This window comes from Equus przewalskii, chromosome 20 (assembly GCF_037783145.1).
Source record: "Equus przewalskii isolate Varuska chromosome 20, EquPr2, whole genome shotgun sequence".
Taxonomy (NCBI): domain Eukaryota; kingdom Metazoa; phylum Chordata; class Mammalia; order Perissodactyla; family Equidae; genus Equus; species Equus przewalskii.
Window position 1 is genome coordinate 42,780,838 of NC_091850.1, and position 18,138 is coordinate 42,798,975.

General features: G+C 35.5%; 1 long non-coding RNA gene across 2 annotated transcripts in view; it reads right to left on the reverse strand.

Annotated features, from left to right (window-relative positions):
* Positions 1 to 18,138, reverse strand: part of LOC139077945 (uncharacterized) — a 224,472-nt gene that overhangs the window by 52,120 nt on the left and 154,214 nt on the right. For both annotated transcript variants that reach the window (XR_011530621.1, XR_011530620.1), the window contains exon 5: positions 13,346 to 13,444. This is a non-coding gene — a long non-coding RNA (uncharacterized lncRNA). The remainder of the gene's footprint in view (positions 1 to 13,345; positions 13,445 to 18,138) is intronic.

Consider the following 18,138-nt stretch of genomic DNA (forward strand, 5'->3'; position numbering starts at 1 on the left):
AGATTTGTATAAATTTGTTCTCTAAATATGACATATTAGAAGTATGCTTTTATCAGAAGAAAAGAACCCATTTATATCTTCTAATCTATATTTGGCATTGGAGCATCCTCACTATCTAGACAGCAGCATATGCAAACTTGATTGAATCCCACGTGTTTTTTCTGTTTCCTTTTTTAAAGCAAATGTCACATACTTGAGTTTTGAGTTTTTACTAATGCAGGTTGCATCTTCAGAAATATATGTTTTATTATCTAAGAAAAAATCTAATCCTTAATTAATCCTAGCATACTTTCTAAAAAGTTAACTTACAGCATCTAAATGTTATTTCTGATTGCCACAAAACTGATACATGCAAATTCTTGACAAAAGCAGGATTAGAAATTTCTTTAAGCTACAGCAACCAAGTGCATGAGCATACTGGACCTGTTCTAACATATACAAATTCACTTTATTCTGCTTAACATATTCACAGAGCAATAAATCATATTTTTTTCAGAAATGTTGAAGAAGGAAGAAACATCTAGGTAGCCATATAGGCTGAAATTGGCAGAATGATAGAGTATTACTTGCAGTATTTTATTCCACTCAAACAAAAATAGCATTCAAATTTTAATATACTTTCCAGTCTTTATTATGCAAAGATGTATGTCTGGAGAGAGAGATATATATGATATATATACTCACATATAAATATATGTGAGTATTATCTATATGTGTATACACATATTCATGTAAGTATACATATTTGCACGTATGTATATAATTATATCCTTTTACACAAGTTTGTGCCCTGCATTAAAGCGCAGCCACAACCATTTTCTCACCTTTGAAATTTACAAAGACAATGTTTTAAAGATACAGCATATTTCCCATATAATTTATGTGTATCCTATTTTTATGGATCTAGATTATATTTAGTTTCTAACTGATATATACATAACACTATGATGAACATCGCAGCATAAATATCTTTATTATGGTTTCTATTCTAGGTGAGGTTTTCTAAAACAGTAATTATCATCTAAAATTACCTGTCAAAAGAAAATTAAATTTCATAATCATTTGTTGAGAAATTACTTTCAAGCAACAATAAATTTACATCTCCCTTGTCACTGAGAAAGCAACTTTTGTCATCTTTATAAATATTGAGTAAAATAATACCTATTGTTAATAATTTAAGAGTTTAAAGAAAAAAAGTCATTATTCTCTGGATTTTCATTTTCTACTACCACTATAGTTGAATACTTTTGCAAGTTTATTATTTGGAGGAGTTTCTTTTGCAAATTTTTGTTTGTTCTTTGTCTTTTTTGGAAGTTGGAGGAATTTTAGTTTTTATTTTTCATTTCTATGAGCTCTTGTAAACATAAAAATTGAGAGTCATGGTAATCATATATATTTACCTAATTATTATATTGCCCTTTTTTTTCTTTTTTTGAGGAAGATTAGCCCTGAGCTAACAACTGCCAATCCTCCTCTTTTTGCTGAGGAAGGCTGGCCCTGAGCTAACATCCATGCCCATCTTCCTCTACTTTATATGTGGGACGCCTACCACAGCATGGCTTGCCAAGCGGTGCCACGTCCGCACCTGGGATCCGACCTGGCGAACCCCGGGCTGCCAAGAAGTGGAACTGCGAACTTAACCTCTGCGACACTGGGCCAGCCCCTGTATTGCCTTGTTTTTAAGCATGACATGATGATGTGGCGATCCTACCATTTCTTTGTTTTTCATTTGATACTTTTATTGTTCTTTACTATTGTCTTCTTCTATTTCAGGCTATCCAGCCACCTCATGTAACATCCCTAATACGTTCTTACTTAAAGCTATAAATGGTCCCTGCCCATCAATAGTCAGAGTTGGCCCAGAATGGAGGGTAATGTAAATCTCAGCTTAGACAAGTATAAATTGTGCACTCAGATACCCCAAACACCTGCATTCTGATTTCAGCAATTGGTTTCTAAATGGGATTCCAAAAGCCCTTGTCTAGGCATCAACTGTGAACATTGAGTTAATCCTAGTTTTTTAAAATTATGGATTCAGCATTGGTTATAAAATATCTTAACCACAGACCTCTATCTCCAGTCTCCTTTATCTGAGTCACTTGTGATTCCTAGTGACTGAAGGACAGATCTTATGTTGACCAGCAAAAACATTGTATCTCAAACAACCAATTTTCCCCTATTTTCTCTGAATATTGAGAGCAAACCAAATTAGTTTCCCTAACAGAAATACCCTTTTCCTTTTGTGTCTTTACTTTATTTTTTAATATTTCTATACTAACGAGGCTTCTTTATTTAGATCTTCAACTGATTTTTAAAGCCTTCAGTGTGTTTTATTCCGTTCATGTCAGGGTCCCTGTGGATGTATTCTCTGCGCTTCTTTACCCTACACTCTGCCCCAAGAAGCTGTAGTTTATAATTGCATCCCCTGGGCCACCTCATTTCTAGGTTCCAGTTGAGTTTGGCCAATGGAGGCACCAGCAGCAAATCAAAGGGCAAGTGGAAAGAGAAAGTGGGGTACTTCTTTGTGGGGTTTCTTCCATGATGGGCCACAATATGCCAGAGGCTGTCCCCCTTTACTGCAGGCCACAGCTGCTATCAGACAGCACTCTCCTGCAACTGCAGGACGCAACGAGATCTCAGAACCATTTCTTCCCCATCCTTCCAGGCACACCGTGTAATAGTTTCCTGCTGCTGCTGGCCCTGGAGGGCTACACCCTTTGAAGGTTCCCATTCCTCCTGTCCAAGCCATTGTAAATATCCTTTCACTAAACTCTCTTTAATAGCACTTCAGAGGTGCCGTCTGTTTTCTCCCTGACTTCAGATATAGTGCAATGTATTCTGATATAATACAATATCTAATTTCATTTTAGGTGCTTGAATTTATTAATGTCAAGGATGAAAGAAAGGTATACATTGAATACCTCTAAAAAGGAGAGAAATTTAGCAAGGTTTTCTATTCTTCCATCCTTCCTCCAGTCATTTTTTTATTATTGATGTGATCTGACATTACATGTTATTACATTATATGGGATTATTATATATGTATATCTCATTCTTATTACATCTAAAATTATTTTTACCAAGTAATTTGAGAATTGTGTGTAATATTTCCATTCAATTTTGTGATTGTAGTTGTTATTATTTAGGTCAAACAAGATATTTAACCAGTTTCAGTGTTTATTGTGACTCCCTTGTAGCACTATTTTCTCATTCTTGAGTTTCTGTTTTCTTGCAGACTTGGTAGATTTCAATAATTTTTTTGAATGGTAGGCTATATGAATGGTACGTGGTATAAACCTTTACAAAGCATAAAAAAACTTTTGTTTTCTTCTATATGTGATCCTCATAGCTTCCTATAAAATTCGAGGATTTTTCTTCTCAAATTTTTCTAGACCTTCCACCATCGTTTTGACATGTTGGTGTTATGACAAAAAAATATGAAGTCACTTTGATTGTTTTCATAGGAAAAGTGTCCTATCTGAATGATTTTAAATTTGAAAATGTGACATGCAAATATTTTACCAAAATATGTTTCCTGTGGGTTAAGTTTTACTTATTTTGACTAGTACCATATGGTGGGCACTTTGATACTGACCATTGTAATTTACAATTCAGGATTTCATCTCAAAAATGTTATGATTAAATATGTATTTTGAATTATTGCTTTTCTTATATGTGTTCTCTCTCTGTCTCAAAAGTTATCTTCTAGTGTCCTGTCTGTGTTCTATCCTCCTGATATAGCATCTTCTTCAACTATTGTGCTTATTCACAATCAAAATGCAATATATAATTCTGCTTTGTTATGGTTTGCTTGTGATATTACCTTATTTCATATAGCATTTTTCATCTCAGTCTAAAAATCTTTTTCATCTAAAATTACATTTTTATTTTTTGTTTATAGAGTCAACTTTTCCAGTTTTTGAAATCTCAAACCCCAATGATTTCTAAAGTCTATTTCCTGAAATAGCCTTTTTCAAAAATGTTCTGTGTTTATGCTTCCTAGGTCTGATGCTTGTAATATTAGTAGGTCCTATATAGGCCTATTTCCATTTACTCAACTGGAAATAAGACAGGTCTAACCAGCTCATTCCTTCCTACAACCTCTAGTTTCTGAAGGTGGATACTTTTTACAGCCAGCGTTCTAATCATTTGTGGTCCTTCCAATGTGAAACAATGGATCCAGTGGAAGATGCTTTTATCTGATCGTGGAAGACTAATGCTAGGTGTCTAAAGTTACTCATCCCAGGGAAGAACAAGTTTGGATCTGAATTAATGTCTCCAGAATACTCAAGGGGAAGCAACCACAATGACATTTTTTGGCTGGCTGACATAGCAAAACCACCTTTTTCCTTTTGCTTTTCTCCTTTTTGGTATCTACTATTGATTGTATCCTTAAATCCCCCAACTCTATCTATATTTGTCTCTAGATTACATTTCATTTTAAAGAATTTTTTCCACCTTTATTGATATAATTGACATATAACACTGTACAAACTTAAGATATACGATGTGTTGATTTGATATACTTGTATATTGCAAAGTTATTTCTACAGTATGGTTAGTTAACACCTCCATAACTCACTTAATTATTATTTCTTTTTTTATGGTGATAACATTTAAGATCTCTCTTAGCAACTTTCAAGTATGTAATAGAGTATTGTTAACTACAGTCACTATGCTGTACATTAGAGCTCCAAAATTTATTCATCTTATAACTGAAAGTCTGTACCCTTTTGACCAACATCTCCCCATTTCCCTGACCCACAGCATCTGGTAAGCACCATTCTACTCTCTGTTTCCATGAGCTTGACTTTTTTTGATTCCACAAATAAGTGATATCATACAATTTTTGTCTTTTAGATTTTGTTTCGAGAATAAAAGAAGCAAGAAGATGATGCTCATGGTGTTTGATGGTTGGTGGTGAGGACTTCCTTCAGTCATTTTATTCCCCAGTAATCTTGAAGGAGCCAGCCCTGGTGAGCTAGTGGTTAAGATTCAGCAAGAGCAACATGGCCCGGGTTCATTTCCCAGTCAAGGGACCATGTCACATGTCTGTTAGTTGTCATACTATAGTTGATGTGTTTGCTGTGATTCTGAAAGCTATGTCACCCGTATTTCAAATACCTTGGGGACATCCATGGTAGACAGGTTTCAGCAGAGCTTCCAGACTGAGACAGACTAGGAAGAAGGACCTGGCCATCCACTTGTAAAAAAATTGGCCATGGGAACCCTATAAATACCATCAGAGCCAGAAGGTGAAAGAATGGCACATAAATACTGGACAGGGTTCCGTTCTGCTAGACACAGCATCACTAGGAGTCAAAATCGATTTGATGGCAATCTGGAAAGATAAAAGAAACCTAGAAAATTGTTTATTAGGCAAGTATCCATTATAACCAAATTTTCAGTGAGTAATTTACATTTTTGTAGCTGAATAATAGATTGATCTATTTACAGTGGGAAGTTGTGTAGATAAATAATGAGAGTTAATTCTGTAAAGGCATAGGACCAACACACGGCAAGTTATGAGTGTTAGTTTAAGGAGTTTGGATTTTCTTTTTCTAGGAGAAGACATTTTTATCTTTTCTCCACTTGGAATTATTAAGATGGAAGAAGAATTCCCTGGGAAGCAGGGCATCTAAAAAGAAGTAACTGGACACAAAAAGGAAAGTTAGAAAAAGGACAGTTTTGGCTACAAAAAAAGGAAGTGACATTGGTTGAAATTGGGGTAATATAATCCATAAAATGATGAAAATTTACAAGAACATACATTCTAATGGAAGGCTAGTGGTCTTGCTCTTTGATATCTTTTCAAAGAATTTGAAAGTTTACATTCCTCTAATGGCACTTATTTCATATATTAATTGTTCTATTTGGGTAGAAATGATCACTTCATAAATACAATAAGCCTTTCATGAGACAACACTGTTTCTAAACCATCATTGTATCTTCTAAATGTAACCATATGCCTTATAAAAGTCTCTAAAAGTGTGATAGACATATACAATTTTTTGAAATGAAATTAGGAGTTTGTTAGTAATGATCTAATTCAATCCCTCTATAATGAGATCAAGAAATTGACTCAAAGAATAATGCCTTGTTCAAGGTCACAGGACAAAAATAGTTACTGAGCTGGAATTTGTTGTCAAGTTTTCTAATTCCTAGGAAAAATCAATTTTCATTATAGCATACTGGATTACTTACTGAGAGAATGATAGAGAAATTGACAAGTGAAATCCAAATACATTTCAGTAAAATGATAAATTATAAAACATTTTCTAAAGTCTGGATGTTTGTCTAAAACAGCCTTAAAAAATAGTTGTAGAATTAAAATTGGAGCTATAAGTAACCCTAATGCACATTAATGCAAATTCATTTATAGGTAAAAACTTACCTATGGTCAAAAAAGCTCAATAATTAAAGATGGGAAAAGGTCCAAGTTGGAAGGTCAATAGGCAAAATTAACTAGAGAAAATACCACTGCTGCTCTCACATTTATCCGCTCAATTTTTTTAATGGCATACCATAGAGACCATTAGAGGACGAAATAGAAAAATGTATATATACGTATACACACACACACACACACACACACACACACACACACACCTCCCACACACACATATATATAGTAGTTGCCTTCCTGGCAGTTACTCATTAAAAAAGAAAAGGAGATTTTCTGAGCACTTATTTATTCAATAAACTTAATTTTGTAACATGGTTTCAATATCAAGTTATATTTCATACTTTTAAAAGCTCCTTCAAACTTAGTAATTAATGCCAATAATGCTTGTTTATTCTTAATGTCACATTTTTATAGTAAGAGTGTAAATGCTATAAATCATCAAGTGCATTTGTGAGGTCACAAATATTATATCTGACATATTTATGAGGAATACTACAGAGATATGGTAACAGGAATCTAAATGACATATTTTAAAGTTCAGGCACATTAAATGGTTTCTGTAACCCCCTAAAGGATAAAGATACTTAAAAATGGTCAAATTAGATGGAAATGTTAATCCATAGACTGAAAGATTCGAATTTGTTTACTACAGCTTTCTTAAGTACACTTACAGAGTGGATATTTCACCACTGTGCAATTTTATATGCCAATTACTCATGTATGCCTTTCAATTATAAAAAAAAATTGAAGACTATATATTTTAATACAGTCTTAATTAGATAATAAGAATTATAACTAGACATGGTAAAACCAACCTGCTATTCTTCAAAAAAGTAAACAGCAGGCCCACAGTTGCTGCCCCCAAACTCTTTCTTCCCTTTTTCCTTAAGAAATTGCTAGCCTCTCATTTCACTCTTTCTCCTCTTGCAAGCTAGAATCAGTAAAAGAAGCAAGATCCTAGGGAAGGGAAGAGCAGCAAGAGAGAAGGGGCCTGGATTCCCCAATGATCATGTAGAATACAGCTGCCTACTCACCCTAGACCGCTTACCTAGCTTTGAACGATTACATAAGGGAAAAGTAATCTTCTACCTTATTTGAGATACTGTACATTGCGGTCTTTTAATTACTGCAGCTTGGTCTCTACACTAAACACAAACAACACACAAAATTGAAAATGCCAGGAAGTTTGGCAAGCATAGAATATGGGATCACTGGCATCATAAAAGACTTAAAATATAACTATTTTCTTGTAAGCAGGTAATAGATCATAAATAGCTAGACCATGTTCTTAAAAACCAATCATATGTTTCAAGTCAAGTCTTATCAACGTTGACTTCCACATATAAGAAGACTCAGGTTGAATATATTCAAACTTAGCAAGAATATTACTGAGAAAATTTAGTAAAAACGCAAACTTTATTCTCAGGGAGACAACCACAATGGATTTCATTGATGCAGAATTCAAGGCAGATCCATCTGTGAACATCATTAAAAGCTGCACAATAGCAATGTAAGTGACTGAGTGAAATTCATTATTTTCTCCCTGAGCTACAGTCACAAGAGATGAGGGAGAAAAGGTCAAACTTTCATAATGAATAGAGTCATAGCAAACTTTTTAGATGAAATTTTGAATAATTTGCAAGTCCCTGAACTAGTTTTATATCAATGTGACTGGCAAAAATGTTCACCATAAAAAGTATAATAATCTATTCATTACTCTTTTTTATTGGTTCTAACATATATTTGGAGAAACTAGACGTACTTCTATTGCCTATAAATTGAGATGCACTCTGTTTTAAAGCCATTAATTTGCAGAAAATTTAGTATAATAAAATTAGAAAGGCATGAAAACAATTCAACATGAGCTCCCAGAAGACTAACATGTTCTAACTAATCCATCCAGTTAAACAATTAGTTTCAGTTTGTAAAATACATTGTGGTTAATCAATTTTTTGCCAATGTATCATTTTAGATGTGCAAAGATGCATTAATAGTGTCATAAAACATGCATAACTAACAACCCCATGGAATACTTCATGGTCTTATAATTTGCATAAAGGATAAACAGAATGCGTGAGGAGAATGGATATAATAAATGTTAGCTCTTGAGAACTGAGGTTACCTGAAGTACAGCAAATCAATGATTTGTTTCATATCCAAGTTCCAACTTTTCCCAGTTGAGCTATTAATTATATTGTAAGCCATTAAAAAATTAAAATAAAGTTAGGGAATGCATCCTCATAAAGTTGAAAGCTAAGTAAGGTATGATAACATGTGTTTTCTGTTTATTAGTGTAAAGATTATATAGGACAATGGATATATCTAGCTCAATAAAATTGGACATAAATTGTTTCCGTAGTAATATCTCAAGCTGTTGCAGCCCAGAGGATCATTACAGGGTGTCATCAGCCCAATGTTCCTGCTCAGTAAAAGCTCTGGTTTCAGCTTTGACAGGGATTATTGTCTTGTCCTTGCTCCCCAAAATTAGCACAACAACACAGTCCCACTCAACAGCCTGGCAGACACCTAAAATGTGTATAGGAAGAGATAGAAAGCTGCCAATCCAAGAAATAAGAGAGATAGATATAAGCTATTTCTAGGTTTTAGATCTTTAGAAGTAGGCTATTGAGAAACACTTGAGAGAATTTCCTTAGAAATTCTTTCTTGAAGACTCAGCATTTATAACAGATATTGAACAACTGCTAAAAAGACCTGTAAATTGTTGTAAGAGACTTAAGAGTGCCTGTATTCTCCTCTCAAGCATGTCAGATGTTGAGAAAAAACTTTTCTCTAGACTGGAAGTCAGAGCTGGGTGCTTTTATGATCTGTGTGCTCTGGTTTGACAACCAAAAGAAAGACAGTTCAAATGAAAGGTAGACCAGAAAGCAAAAACCAGTTTATAGGCAATGGAACAAAAATCATTGAGCTCTTAGCTTAGGAAGATTGAGAGGAGAAAGGGCTGGAAGATGTTCCCTGAGGTATTGAAACATAAAACTAGATAGAGTTTTGTCAGGCATCTGGCAAGTCATCGCCAGAGTGGAGATTTAACGGTGCCTACTCAGTTCAGACAAGAAAGGCACGTGATAGCACAGGCGTCATGGGATAAGAATGGACACAGAAAGGTTAACAGAATTCAAACTACCAAAATATAAGAATTAAAGTGGAAGATAAACCAAATCATACCAAAAATTATTTTGTCTTCTGAAATTTCTTTGCTGGTGAAATCTTAAAACGAACATGTACAGAAAATAGAATATGATGTTTCAACTCACTGAAAGCACCTAGAGTCTAGAAAACACAAGCCAGTGGGCAGTATCTTCTATGCAGTGGTTCTTACAATGTGGTTCCCAGGAGGACCACAGCATTAGCATCACTGGGAACTCGTTAGAAGTGCAAATCTCGGCCCAACTCCACACCTGCTAAATCAGAAACTCGGGGTGGGGCTCAGTAATCCGTATTTTAATAAGCCTTACAGGTGATTCTGAGGCATACAGAAGTTTAAGGACTACTGCTTTATAGAATACTGACTTACTCTTTCTGAATTTGTAACAAATTAAAATATACAAATGAGTTCCTTTCAGTGCTCTTGCTAAAGGCTTTTCATTTTCATTAAAATGCAATACTAACCTAATAAAATAAAAATTATTCAGATTGTAATGAAATGGATATAATATGGTTTCTGGTAAATTCCTAGAAACACTGAAAGTCTTTAATGAACCTGGGGACACCCATTTTGGGATAATTGACACTTTGGCCTCATGGGGATGACTTGGAGAGGAAATCGCCAGTTTAGGACTTACTTACCAAATACTATCAACCTTCACTTACTCGATGTATCACTGCCCCTGCTGAAAAACCAAACCACCAGTCACAGAGACCAAAGCTCAGTCCCTAATATGATGGCATCATGCCTTAAGGAGACCCTCTGGCCACTTGGTGGCCAGCTGGTAGCTGAAGTGTCAGCAGAGACACAATACTCTGTAAGGATAGGGTTCCATTCTTCAGGATGGAGTATATGCACCCAATCAAAGACCTCTGTATGCCACTGTCTCCCCACTAGGAAGAATCCATGAGTCTACAAACCAATAGGTACAAGTATGAGTGGGCATGTTTAGTATCTGTACAAGTGACCGTCTGAGGGAATTTGTGCTTCCTACTCATGCAACTCTTGGATCCTAACACTGAATGAGGCTGAGGGACACAGCAGAAGGCTCATTTATTAAAAGCTATGGCTGCCACTTGGCACTTTAGGCTCCTTGTATCCAGGGACCAGCAGGCAAGAAAGGAGTTGTCATCTTGAGACAGCTCACTGACCCTGATCATCAGAAGGAGGGCGTACACGATGGAGACAGGGAGGAAAACATTTAGAACCAGGTAGCTTGCTTTGGGCTGCTTTGAACACCCTTGTCCAATTGTAAGTGTAAATGGGCAGGTACAGCACCCACAGCCTCGGAAGGATACAGTGATCCAGGCTGAGATTCCCTAGGGATCAGGTCTAGGTAAGACCATGAGATACTAATAAAATTTAAAAAGAACACCGAAAACATTAAGGAAATGCAAAAAGACATAAGAGACATAAGAAACTTAAGAAAACAACAGAGAAGGCACAAATAATAAAATTAGACAGAAATCTAGGACAATATTTTACATAATGAAAACTTTTAACAAACAAATTGATAAATTCCTAGAAGAATCAAAACTGATTCAAGAAGAAACAGAAAATATGCATATATCTGAAACCATTAAAGAAATAGAACTATTGATTAAACAATTCAAAAGCTATGAGATTTAGACAATTCAACAGATAAGTTCTATGGAACATTCACAGAAATATCAGTATTTATGTATACACTATTCATAAATAGAGAAAAAGAAAGTATGTCCATTTCTTTAATTTGTTTAATGAAGCATTCAAATCAAAGACAGTAGGAGAAAATCTCAGCCAATTTCATTTATGAACGAAGATTCTACTCATTAATAAAATATGAACAAATTAAATGCAGCAATATACTTTTTAATTGAGTCTTAAAATGTTTAATTGCAGGAATGAAGGGATATTTTTATGTTAGTAAAATATTAATGTAATTTATAATATTAATTAATTAAAAGAGAAAAACCAAAATAAAAATGAGTCAGATAATAATAATAAAGAATTGATAAGATCAAATGCCATACATAATTTTAGACTCCTAGAAAAATAGGAATACGAGGAAATTTTTTTCTTTTTTTGTGAGGAAGATTGGCCCTGAGCTAACATCCATTGCCAGTCTTCCTCTTTTTGCTTGAGGAAGATTATTGCTGAGCTAACATCCATGCCCATCTTCCTCTGTGTTATGTGGGATGCTGCCACAGTGTGGCTTGATGAGTGGTACTAGGTCTGCACCCAGGATCTAAACCGGCAAACCCCAGGCCACCAAAGTGAAGCGTGCAAACTAACCACTACGCCACTGGGCCAGCCCCATGAGGAAATTTTTAAATTTGACAAAGGGCATATATCAGAAACACATGTCAAAACATTTTGTGGATCTTAAGAGTAAACAAACCAAGGATGCCCATCATCATCATTACTCTTCATAATCTGATGAGAGTTTGAGGCAGTGCAGTTAGACAAGACAAACAGATAAAAGCATAAAAGTTCAAAACAAAGAAACAAAATTACAAAGATTCACAAATTCTATGTTTGTCTACAAAGGAAATCCAAGAGACTCTATAAACTATTAAAAATAAAAGAATTTTAGAAATTTTGACTGATATAGATCAACATACAAAGTCAGTAATATTCCTATGTGCAGCCTGAAACAATCAGATGATAGAATTAAAAACACGATATCCATAAGATTATAAACAAATGCCATAAGCTTCTAGAATTTAACCGAAAAACAGCAACAAAAAAACCTTCAGGGAAAAATATAACAGTTTATTGTCTTCGTCTATGTGGGCTACTATACCAAAATACCACAGACTGGGAGGCTTATAAACAACAGAAATTTATTCTCAGTTCTGGAGTATTAGCAAATATGGAAAAAATAGCCACAGAAAACTTAAGGTTAATAAGGACGGATTTCCTTACCAGTTAAGATTTATTATAGTTAATAATTACATATTATTATGATATTAGTCATAAAGGACAGAGTCAAGAGTCAGAAATACGTGCAAACTTTGTATATGAGAATTTGACGCTAATACCAAAAGAGACATCAATATTATTATATAGTATTGAGGCAAATTTTATTAAAGGCAAAAGTATACCTATACCACCCCATGCATTAAAATCAATTCCAAATCATTTAAAGACACGTGTAGGAAAAGGGAAAAGAGAAAGCTGAAAAACTTTTAGAAGATAACATAGATTAATGTCCTTACAATATTAGGGTTAGGGAAAAATGATTGTTAAATTTGACTACGTTAAAATTTAAAATTGTTTACTATTTTAAGATATCACAAACTCATTTAACAGGTAAGCTATAATTTTAAAATATTTCAATGCACATAACTGATAAATGATTATTCACCACAATATGTAATAATCCATAACGAATCAATAAGAAAAGATAAATGATCCAGCGAGAAATTGGAAAAAGAATATGACTATGCAATTCAAAGCATAAGAAACCAAGATGACCAGTTAACATAGAAAATATGCTCACCCTCAATAGGAATCAGTAAAATGAAAATTAAAAGAACTGTGGGAGGCATGAGGAAACCCCTCTAAAGATGCCTGGGCCATGATCTCTAGAAACTCTGGGCCTTAAATGGCAAAAAGGATTTTGCAGATATGATTAAGGGTATGGGCTTCAACATAGAGTAGCCTGGATTATCTAGGTGGGCCCGACCTAATCAAATGAGGCCTTAAAGTGGAGCACTTCCTCCATGTGAAATGAGAGAGCTAAGGCATGAGGAGAAGTCTGAGAAATTCAGCATGATAGGGACTGGACTCACCATTGCCGGATGCAACCACAGGGGAAGAAGAAGGAATGCAGACAGCCTCCCAGTGTGAAGACTTGGATGAGTGTGGAAGTGGATTCATCCCCAGAGAATCTAGAAAGAAACACAGACTTGCCAACACTTTGATTTTTCCCTTGTGAGATTCTAAACACAGGACCCAGCCGAGTCACGTTATTCCCAGATGTCTGATCTATACAACTGTGAGATAAGGAACGGCTGTAATACTAAGCTGCTAGATTTGTGGTGATCTGTTATAGTAACAATAGAAAACAAATAACAAGATCAATGAAATATTTCACATCTATCAGCTTGGCAAAGATTAAACCAAGTACGGATGAAGGTATGAAGAGCAGGAACACACGACCTGTGTGCTGGTGGGAGTGTAAGTTGATACGGAACCCGAGAGAGCAATTAGTCCCCATCTGGATAGACTGGACACGCACATATCTTTGGACCTACAAATTCCACTGCTAGGTGTCTGTCCTAGAGGTGAGTGCTCATGGAGACTTTTACCTTTTTGTTTTGCAATAATTGTAAAGGTAAAAAAAAATGGGCAAAACCTTAGTGATCACTTAGTAAGAGAATGGAAAAAGTAAATGGAATGCTAGCAACAGTTGTGACCACTTCACACCTCATTTAACAATAATTATAAAAGGAAGATAAAAATATATAACAGTTTTGAGTGCTTACTCTATAGAAAGCTGTATTCTAAGCAAGTGATATATATTAACTCTTCTAATCTCCATAGCTCTTTGAAGTAGGAACAAGAGTGATCCCAATTTAAAGGTGAGAAAACCAGGACCAGGGAAGATTAAGTAACTTACCCAAAGTCACCAGCAATGAGGACTCCAGGTCTGACCATTTACATTGTAGTTTAGGTGAGTGGTGCCCCGTAGATCTGAGCGGTGTATAAGATGTGGGGCCCTCCGTGGAGGTCTTGAGGGTAAATACCATTAGTGAGCATTAGAACTTGGACCCTAACCCAAGCAATGTGGCTCCAGAATTTATATTCTTAACTACCACATCACAAAAGCTTCAGCATATAGGTATTAAGCCCCTATTGTATTCCAACTACTGTGTGAATATCTAACATTGTCACAAGCAGTGGACAGATAAGGACTTTGCTGCTGTTTAGAGGGGGGGTAAATACACAGCCATAACATAATATGATGATGTTTAGACGTGCCAGATAAAACGGCAACACATGGAAGGGACCCCAACTTAGGTACAGGTGGAGAGATTGCGGAAGGCCTAAAATGAAAGACACTAGAAGTAGTTCCAATAAGAAGGTGGGTTCATGGCAGATGAAAAAAATTAATGGGAATTCTCAGAAAGAGAGAAAGAAAGAGAGAGAATCGTGTATGCTAAGCCCTGAAGGCCTGAAAGAAGTTTCATAGTTTCTTTCTTCCTTCTGGCTGGTGTTCCTTATACAATGCTTTATACACATTTGTAGCCTTTATTAAAAAAAAAAAAAGTCCTATCAGATCTGCTCCTTGCCTGCAGGTATCACAATACATGGCACAAAATGTCAAAAAAGATCCTTGACATTCATGGGGGTGCTCCCAGATGACCTTCAGAAAGCCCACAATCTCAAAGTTGGGCACTCACCCAGGCTTTTTATTATTATTATTAGAAATGTTTTAGGGGACAGCCCCATGGCTGAGTGGTTAAGTTCATGCCCTTCGCTTTGGCAACCCAGGGTTCACTGGTTCGGATCCTGGGCACAGACCTGCACACAGTCCATCAAACCTTGCTGTGGTGGCATCCCACAGAGAAGAACTAGAATGACCTACAACTAGAATATACAACTATGTACTGGGGCTTTGAGGAGAGGAAAAAAAAAGAGGAAGATAGGCAACATGTTAGCTCAGGGTCAATCACCCAAAAAAAAAGAAAGAAAGAAAAGAAATGTTTTAAGCCAACCCTTATGGCTTTTCCCACAACTGGAGTTAAATAACATGTAGGTGTGTGTAATTTCACAAAGAAACAAAGATCTTTTTTCCTTGTTCACAAGAGAACATAAATAGAAAAAAATGAGGCCCACATGGTAAGTATACAGAGCTCTGATAAGCTCACTCTCAAATATTCGCCTCAGCAAAATTATGAAGGAAAATAGATAATCAACAATGTCACTCATGAAAAATTAACACCCCAAATATTAAACCTGCAAATGCCAGGAGACTAGTGCACATTATTTTGGACTTTTAGAAGAAAACTGTCATGTTCTAAATATAATAATAAATAAAATATCTGAAATTGTTCTACAAGAAAAGCAAGAGAAAATGAGAAACAAAACTTGCTTTTTCCTAACTGTGGGAAATTAACTTTTTTATTGTCTAAGATAGGTTTAGGTGTTTAATGACATTCCAAAAATGACTATGCAAAATTATGTTACTACATATATTTGTTTGGGGGGTTTTTTTGTTTGTTTGTTTTAAATAGCATATGTCAGAAAAAGGCAATCTACAGCTTTAGGGCTGTGCTTTTCTTCCATTGCCTAGCAACATGGGCAAATATAGATCTGCACAAGCGAAACTAGCGACCTTCCCATTGTGCTGCTCCTAATGTGTATAAGGGATCTTTGATTATTTCAGTATCATAAATTTGGAGAGCACTCTAGACACGGACGTTGTATTGCATTGTATTTAAGTGTATATATTCAATGAGTCAATAAGCCCATCATCTCTCAGGGAAAATAAAAACAGAAAAATTTTTAAAAACCCAGTGGCTAAATATTAAAAATTAGCATTCCTAATACTATTTGAGTAATATTTCTGAATTTAATAATGTAGTTATTACACTATGCAATGTAAGAGGCAAATCTACAATATAGATTTTTTTAATGTGTTAATAATATTCTGTTGTACTATGAGAGTGTATGAGTAAAGGGCTTTCCCAGGAAAAAGGAAATATCACAGAGAAGTGTCAGTTACAAGATGAATAATTTGGTAATTAGTTCTCCTGGGAAGTCAACTGCTGTTTTCTACACAGGTGGTAGTTAACCCCCACGAGAGCCATTTCGCAATATCTGATCAAGTTAAAGACACGTACATCCTACAACCCAGCAACGCAGTCTTAGGTACATATCTCAGAGAAACACTCATGCAAGTGCACAAGATGTCCAGCAACATATTTTAGGTGCTGTATTAGTTTTCTATTGCTGTGTAACAAATTACTGCAAACTTAATGGCTTAAATTCACACAAATTATCTTGCAGTTTCCATGGGTCAGGACCTGGGTCCTCTGCTCAGGGTCTCCCAAGGCTGAAATCCAAGCGTCAGCCAGGGCTGAGATCTCACCTGAGGCCAAGGATCCTCTTCCAAGCTCCTTTAGATTACTGGGCGAACTCAGTTCCTTGTGACTGTATACCTGTAGGAACTAGAGGTTGCCCCTCTCTATAGGCAGTTCACAACATGGATGTTTGCTTACTTAAAGCCAAGAAGAGCATTTTTTTCATATTTTGACTCTCTTCCTTTAAGGAGAGTCTAGCCCCTTTTGAGGTCCCGCCTGATTAGGTCAAGTCCCCCTAGCATGATCTCCCCCTTTTGATGAACTGAAAGTCAATTGATTTTCAACCTTAAGTACATTTCAAAGTTCCTTCACTTTTGGCTTATAGTGTAAACTAATCATAGGAGTGAAATCTATCATGTGCATAGCCCTACCCACAATTACTAGTAGGAAATTATATAGAATATGTACACCAGGGGATGGAAGTCTAGGGGGTCATCTCAGATTTCTGCCTACCATACTGCTTTATTAAAAGTAGAAAACATATGTGAGACCAACGTGAGAATGCATACTAAATTATGGTAGATTCAAATAATGGCATACTATTCAATACCTGAAATGAAGGAAACAGAGCTACGTTTGTCAACATGGGTGGATCTCATATAATAAATGAATTGAAAACAGCAATATGCAGAAAGAAAAACATGGTATGGATTATATAAAGTTTAAATTCAGTAAAACTATATGCCATTATGGGACTATACACATGGGAGTGAAAATCTCCAAATTCAGTTTAACAATCTACTCTGGAGGAAGGATGGGGATAAGATCAAAAAAGGTACAAAGAAGACTCAACTTATCAATATTTTCTTTCTTAAACTGGCTGGTTGGTATATTGGGGGTTAATATAGTATTTTGTATTCATATTTTATCATTAGATATATTTTGTAATAAGTATTAAAACATAGAATTAACCAAAGAAAACTTTCATAATCTACATACACAGCATTCAGGCAGAATCAATGTCTTCTTTTAGCTGTATGATCTTAAAATAATGGGATTTCAATTCTTGTTACCTATTGAATCCTTTCTTCAAGCTGACTGAATGTAGAATTTGAAAGTATAAACTGTTAAAGGCTCTGCTCTGATTAGGCCAGTAGGTAGAGGTTATGGGGATGGGGATGGAGTGGGTGAACGCCCCAGAGTTCCACTCTGCCCCTCCCACAGGCAGCATCTGAGTGTGTGATTCACAACCCGCAGTGTGCAAACCACTAGTTCATAACTTTATATATCACTTTACCTGTGCTTTCATTACAATATCAACCATTCATAAGAACTATTTTCCACCCATGTTTGTCTGCCCCACTAGACTTGGAGCATTTTTCTATTCATCTTTCCACCTCTATACTTAGCACATTTTTGGGGGGCATACTTGGTGCCAATTACTATTTCTTAAATGTGGTACTGATGGCTCCTTAATTAAGACTCAAGATACATGAAACACCTTGAATAGTTGAATAGGAAAAGAGGAATAACATTTATTAAACATTCTTAGCCAT